Genomic DNA, 6,481 nt, shown 5'->3' with positions numbered 1-6,481 from the left:
GTCGCTATGAGTTGGAACCGACTCCATGGTACTTAACAACAACAACAACAACATTATGTAAACTAATAAATTTGGTACAATAGATAAGTGAAGAAACTTAAGGTCAGAAAACTGAACATGAAATAACATTATTTGATTTTTGATATTTTGAAAGAAATATATTTGAAACCCTTTTCCCTTGCAAGAGAATGTTTTTGCAAATATCTCCAGCTGTTGAGATTTTTTTTTTTCTTTCTGACCCTTGACTAATTGGGGGAATGGTAAGGAGATAAATCCAAATACTGGTCTTTAAGTCCTTCTTTAAATAGACACTTTTCTTTTTAAAAATGTGGAGAATTGCTTACACAGTTTGTTTGGGGTCAGGGCTAGAACTTGGATCTTTTTATTGATCACCAGCAGTGTGTGTGGCCCTAAAAAAATCATTCAAGCTTGTTTTGGTCCCTTCGGGTTCATGCTTCATTATAGATGGAGAGTCTGTTTCAGTTCTCTGAATCTGTTTTTGAATTCTGGCATGTTTGTTATCCACGTCTTCAAGAAATCTTTGAACCAGAGTAAAAAATTATTACTGTATCAGAAGCTTTGCTTTCTTGGTTGTTATTTTTTTCTTACTCTTGAAGAAAGTACAGAAAAGTATAGACGTATGGAAAAATTATTTTAAAATGAGGATATCTTTGTTCAGTGTAAGTTTTAGTGCAGTATAAAACTCCGCTTAGTCTCAGAGCATATATAATTCCGATTCCAGATTTCTTAAGGATAAAATAACATTACCCATCACCTCTCTTGTCAGTTTGTTGTACTGGGGTGCCTCGCATATTGCAATGATGTTGAAAGCTGTACTACCTGTATTTTAAAGACCAGCTGGGTCACCCATGGTGGACAGGTTCTATCTAGCAGTGCTTCTATACTCAGACAGACTAGGAAGACAGGCCTGGTGATCTGCTTCCAAACATTAGCCAATGAATCCTAGTAAGTCACAGCAGACTATTGTGTGACATATCGCTGTAAGATAGGGCCCCTAGGCTTGTTAAGCGCTACTCAATAAGTTCCAACTCATAGTGACTATTGACTCTGTATAAGGTTTCCAAAGAGTGGGTTTGTACTGCCAACCTGTGGTTAGCAGTCCAGTGCTTATCCTGCAGTACCACACCAGGGGCTGTTAGGCACTCAACATTCACAGTAAACTCTAAGGTGAGCTCAAATACATCAGTGATCTTAAAGGCGGCGAGGGGCCAAGAAATACTTTGTTTATTGTCCATGTGACCAACATGAATTGGAGCCAAGTTTATGGCCACTTATTACAAAATACAAGGAAATGTCGAAAAGTATACTGCTAGTACTGTTCCAGTTCAGACACCCATGACTTTGTTCCAAAGAAAACATGTTTTAAGTGTGTCCCTGTGATTGGTTGGATGGCTGCAGACAAGTTCTCTCAGTAATGGCTTGTCTTAGCCTCCTTGTTGTTGTGAAGTGCCGTGGAGTCGATTCTGACCTATCGCGACCCTGTATAAGATTTCCAAGGAGCAGCTGCTGAGCTTGAACCACCAACCTTGCAGTCAAATGGCTTTGCAGTCTGATGCATTAACCTACAGCGCCACACCAGGACTCTTTAGCCTCATTAGGGTGCCTTAAAAAAAAAAAAAAGTCCAATCAAAACAGTGGATTCTGCTACAATTTGATGTACTTCACCTATACTTATGGATGGAGTAGTTCAATGTACCAACTGACAGGGAAGGTGTCTTCACATTAAGTATTGATCCTATCCTCTTTGTACACAGGGTAGAAAGGGATGCGGAATTTAGACATTAGCTTCCTAAAATGAGGGAGCAATAGAGGCACAAAGTGACTGGCTTACAAGTTTTCAAGAGGGAGTTTAGTTTAAGAGTATGTGGGCATTGACTACCCAAAGTGGAGGGGGGGGGTGCGCTACAAAGGCAAGAAGTGACTGGCTTACAAGTTTTCAAGAGGGAGCCTAGATACAGGGGGCGTGGAGGAAAGTAGAGTCTCCACTGAGTAGTATCCAATTTGTCTGGGTGGGGCTGATGAAAGGAGATGGGGATAGCACTCATGTGGTACAGTAGTGAATAATTGCTATCAGGACTGACGGTGAGGGTTGGAAATGTAAAAGTAGATGTTTTGTAGCAAATGGAGGGGAGTGGTTGACTTTGCAGTCCAGGAGCGGACATCCCTGGGACCATCAAGGGAGAATAGCGGAGTGTGGGATCCTACCCAGAGAAATAGTGACGCCAGAGATGGAGGCAGAGACGATGACATGGAGAGATGGTGCGGCTGGGGACTGTAGACTCAGAGAGGGAGAGGGGCTGTATGCTGATGACCAGGAGGCAGGCCTGCAGAATGTGCAGGGTATACCCTTTGGTTGTTTGATGATGCATGGAGGGAATTGTAACCATGGCAATGAAACGATACATGATAGGATGAATGTAAAGCTGATGTTCTCCCATGTAAACTATCACATAATTCACAATAAAACATAAAAAAAAAGAAAAAAGTGTGTGGGCGAAGGTAGAGTTCCCACTGAATAGTTTTCATCTAGTCTAGATGGGTCTGGTGAAAGGAGTTGGGTATAAGATTCTATGATTCAATAGTAATTGTTATCATGACTAATTGTGACTGTCACAATGGTAAAGGTAGAGGTTTTGTAACAAAAACGGGGAAGTAGTTAATCTTACAGTCCAGAAGCAGAGGACCCTAGGACCATCAAGGGAGAAGAGCACAGACAGAATGCGGGATCCTATCCAAAGAAGCAGCAACAGCAGAGATGGAGGCAGAGATGAGGACATGGAGAGAGGGAGCAGCTGAGGACTCTAGACTCATGGGAAGAGAGGGACTGGGTGCTGGCAGCCAGGAGGCAGGGCTGCAGAATGTGCCTTTTGGTTGTTTAAAATATTATATATTCCTGAGTGTTTTTGTGTATACGCTCTCCCACCCCCCAAAGAAAGACACAAACAAACAAACAAAAAAACAACAACAACAAAAACAAAACAGAGAATGAAAGCAAATACTGTTGAATGATGATGCATGGAGGAGATTGTTATCATTGCAATGAAACGATGGTATAAAGCTGATGTTCTCCCATGTAAACTATTACTCAGTTCACAATAAAACCTTTAAAAAATGTTAAAAAAAACCAAAACCAGTGGATTCTGGGAAATTTGTTTGATCAGTAAAATGCAAGGCAGAAAGATCAGCTCACAAGGTTCTGGTGGCTGTGTTTTTGGAACCCAGAGGGGTCATCTTGATAGATTTTCTCGAAGGATGTAGAACAATCATGGGGACTTAATGTGAAGACGTGTCCAGAAAATTGAAAATTGCATTTGTGAGAAAGAGGCCAGGAAAGTTAAGTTGAAGAGACTTTTCCCCTCTTGACAACGTACCTGCGCCGTCTCTGAGGGTAGCAAGAGCTGTCCTATGAGAAGTCCATGGAGAAACCTACCCCATCTACCCTGCACCCCTGATCTTGCCCCTTGAGACTTCTTTTTGTTTCCCAAACTCAAAGGAAAACACAATTTGAGTCCCTCAAGGATGTCAAAACTGCTGTTTGGTGTACTGTAAATCTAACAGTCTAGAATTCTTTAGGAAGGGGTTGTTGTTGTTATTGTTAAAGTGCCGTCAACTCAGTTCCAACTCATAGAGACACTGTATAGGGTTTCTGAGGAGTGGCTGGTGGGTTTGAACTGCTGACCTTGTGGTTTGTGGTTCAAACTGACCTTATGGTCAAGTGTTTATCCTGCAGCATCACATGGAAAGTGTATAGACCTAGATAGAGGATCTGTCAAGAAAATAGGTTTATATGATGATATTTTTGTTTCATTTTTATGGTTTTCTACCACTTTGTAGCAATGCTTTTTTACTTTCCCTTGTATATAAAGAAGTTCTCAATTTTGCTAAATTCATGTCTCGGAGAACTTATGCTTTTGTAATTTCATCTACTATACATTGACAGAGCCAGTGCGTAGTTTAAAGGTCACATTTGTGCATCAGCTGACAAGTTGTATCATGTGGTTGTTGTTAAGTCAGTTTTGACTCACAACAACCCTGGATAGGGTTTCCAAGAAGCAGCAGGTGGATTTGTACTGACGACCTTGCGGTTAATAGTCTAGTGCTTATCCTGCAGCGCCACATCAGGACTCCACGGACTGCCAGAAAAACGAACAAATCTGTGTTGGAGGAAATACAGCCAGAATGCTACCCAGAAGCGAGTACGGCAAAACTTTCTCTCTCATACTTTGGTCATGTGACCAGGAGAGACCAGTCCCTAGAGAAGAACTGTCAACGAGCTGGATTGATACAGAGGCTGCAACAATGGATGGTGAGGATGGCGCAGGATCAGGTGCTTCATTCTGTTGTGTCTGAGTAGGAGCCGACTCAATGGCACCTAACAACAATAACAACAACAACAACAAATTCAACAACAAAGGCAGGCAGCCTTGTGTTCTCCCACTGCTTCAGTAAGGCCCAGCGGTCTCCTGTCTGTTCACACTCCTCTATCTCACGGGCTGGGGTTCCAGGCCCTCCAAGGGTACCACAGAGATTGATCCTTTCAGAAACCGGATTCAAGACACTCACTAATGCTCTACTTCGTCAGTGATGTGGTGCCCTTAGAACAACTTTGCTAATGACTGTTGATCCACATCACCTTGCTGCCTGGAGCCTTGTTATTGTTACTTGCTGTCAAGTCAGGCCTCCAACACCTGGCGACCGTTTGCCCAATGGAACAAACCCATGCCCTCTGCTGCACCATCCCCATGCTGTGATCGCTTGCTGATTGGACCCTTGCACCTGCAGGGTTTCTGTTAGTTGAGTTTCAGAAGTAGATCACCAGTCCTCTCTCCCTTGTCGGTCTTGGCCTGGAAGATCTGCTGAAACCTACCCAGCCTCCTGTCAGCACTCAGGGCTTCCCTGAGATACAGGTCCTGGCTATAAATGAAATGCATTGGCTCGGAATCACATCCAACTCTCTCCTGTTGTTGTTAAGTGCTGTCTGTTCTGACTCATTGTCGTTGTTGTTAAGTGCTGGTGAGTTGGTTTCAACTCATAGGGACTCTGTATAGGGTTTCTGAGGAGCGGCTGGTGAGCTAGAACTGCCAATCTTGTGGCTCAAACCAACCTTGCAGTCTAGTGCATTAATACACAACACCACACCAGGACTCCTCTGACTCAGGAACCATTTATACAGTTTCCAGAGAGCGACTGGTGTGTTTGAACGGCTGACCTTAAGGTTAGCAGCCCAGTGCTCATCCAGCCACACCAGGAGCCCCACACTCGTAGAAGGTGAGAATTCTACAACTGAACCCTATGGTTTCTTGTTGTTATGTGCTATTGAGTCAATTCCGACTCATAGTGACCCCATATAGCGTTTCCGAGAAGCAGCTGGTGGGTTTGAACCTCCGACTTTGCTGTTAGTAGTCCAGTGCTTATCCTATGGCACCACACTAGGAATCCATAAAGATACTATGAGTTCCTGTGCCATCTCCTGCGCATGAGGTGCATTGACTAGGAATAGAACCTAGGTATCCAGAATGTTGTTGTTAAGTGCCATTGACTCATAGTGACCCTGTATAGGGTCCCAAGAAGCAGTTGGTGAGTTTGAACCTCTGACCTTTCGGTTAGCAGTTCAGTGCTCATCATACAGCTTCATACCAGGACCCCAGCATATTGTAGTTGTTGTTAAGTGCCGTCAAGTTGGTTCTGACTTACAGTGACCCAATTTAGGGCTTCCAAGGAGCGGCTGGTGGGTCTAAACTGGTGGGCTTCCAGTTAGCAGTCCAGTGCTCATCCTATGGTGCCACTCCAGGACTCAGCATGGAAGGCAAGGATTCTCGTGCTGAGCCACCGCTGTGTACCTTGTGGCAGAGTCTCTAAAGGCAACCCTTTGGAGCAGTGGGACTGTGAAGCCTCCCGTAATTCTTCGTGTGTGCATGTGAATAGCCTTCCAGAATGGAAATTCCTGGAGGCAGAGCCTGGAGCCTTGCTCACTGCTTGGATGTTGAGTGCTGCCCACACCACAGTGCTTGGCCTATGGTGGTTGTTCTTAAGTGCCATCAAGTCGGTTTTGACTCATAGCGACCCAGTTTAGGGCTCCCAAGGAACAGCTGGTAGGTCTGAACTGGTGAGCTTTTGGTTAGCAGCCCAGTACATATCCCACAGTGGCACACCAGGACTAGTGGTAGGCTTGCAGTAAACAGCTATTCATTGACTGAATTCAATCAGTTACTCTACCCTTGTTTGTAGACAATGTGTTAATATCAAAGTGTAGATGTGTTGGTGTGTGTACTCACATACTTACAGCAAGGAGGACAAAAATAGACCCCAAACAATCATCAAGGACTGCTTTGATGACTTCTGGACATCAATAGGGGGTGGGGGCTGCAGTGATCCTATGGTAGAAATCTCGCCTTCCGTGTAGGAGACGTAGGTTCGAGTCCTAAGCTCACCCATCTGTCAGTAGAGGCTTGCATGTTGC

The sequence above is a fragment of the Chrysochloris asiatica genome, unplaced genomic scaffold (genome assembly GCF_000296735.1).
Source record: "Chrysochloris asiatica unplaced genomic scaffold, ChrAsi1.0 scaffold00034, whole genome shotgun sequence".
NCBI lineage: Eukaryota > Metazoa > Chordata > Mammalia > Afrosoricida > Chrysochloridae > Chrysochloris > Chrysochloris asiatica.
Note: the sequence above shows the minus strand (reverse complement) of the source record.